Source organism: Scylla paramamosain, chromosome 15 (genome assembly GCF_035594125.1).
Source record: "Scylla paramamosain isolate STU-SP2022 chromosome 15, ASM3559412v1, whole genome shotgun sequence".
In the NCBI taxonomy this organism is placed as follows: Eukaryota; Metazoa; Arthropoda; class Malacostraca; order Decapoda; family Portunidae; genus Scylla; species Scylla paramamosain.
The window spans coordinates 12,061,012-12,061,850 of NC_087165.1; the positions used below are offsets into that span (position 1 = coordinate 12,061,012).

Sequence of the window (839 nt, forward strand, 5' to 3'; positions counted from 1 at the left end):
AGAAGCTCTTTCAGCTAGAGATGAAATAAGAAGCTTGAGATTTAGGTTATCAGTAAAGATTAGATCGAAAATATTCAGTGTAAATAAGAGGAATTGAAGAATAATTAAAGAAGATCTGGAAAACTGTGTCAAGTTGATTAATGGAGGAAATGAAATTCAGAGGCAATGAACAACATTAAGTGTGCTCTGCCCACATTCAGAAAATTTAGAGATCGAAAGTGAAGTGTTCTTTGGCTGAGAAACATCACAATGACCGTCTGTCTCAATAATAAAACAGTTAGAAAGGAAGTTTGAGAAGGAAACACAGTGATAGATTTATTTATTGATAAAAAAAAAAAAGGGGGAGGAGTGGAAGGCGCCTCAACATCGCATTTAAATGGCGCCGAAGAGGGAGCGCTTGGTCCACGGAGCCGACGGGCACCCAACCCTTCAGTGACAGGCGAGCCATCAGAGAAGGTGGCACCGCCGACTGCGCTTCAAGCCCCGCCACCGCGACAAGGTGACTCCCTATGGCGGGGAAGATACAGAGAGACACAAGTTTACATTCTATCAAACGGGGGGAAGATATAAAGTGACTCTTTAGTGTAGATTCTATCAAACGTTTTTGATATGTCTGCAGGAACAGCAAAGATTTCATAAAAGAGGATGGCCAAGACCTTCTAAGGAAAGACAAGATCACCAATAGTACAGCCACGACGTAACTCATACTGACGATCCGATATAAGGTAGTGAAGTGATAGGTGTTTATCAATCTTCATGACGGATATAGATTAAAATTTTTGAGAAAGAAAGGAAATGAAAGCTATAGGACTGTAGTTTGAAAAGTTGGAGAGGTCAAT

At 40.8% G+C, this 839-nt stretch overlaps 1 protein-coding gene across 4 annotated transcripts in view; it reads right to left on the bottom strand.

Annotated features, from left to right (window-relative positions):
* LOC135107452 (fibropellin-1-like) overlaps nt 1-524 on the bottom strand; it is a 24,532-nt gene extending 24,008 nt beyond the window's left edge. For 3 of the 4 annotated variants that reach the window (XM_064017327.1, XM_064017328.1, XM_064017326.1), the window contains exon 1: nt 1-523. This exon is cut by the window's left edge and continues 88 nt beyond it. The gene's annotated coding sequence lies outside the window, so the exon portion shown is untranslated. The other variant, XM_064017329.1, reaches the window with a different exon arrangement.
* Nucleotides 525-839: the final 315 nt, after the last annotated feature.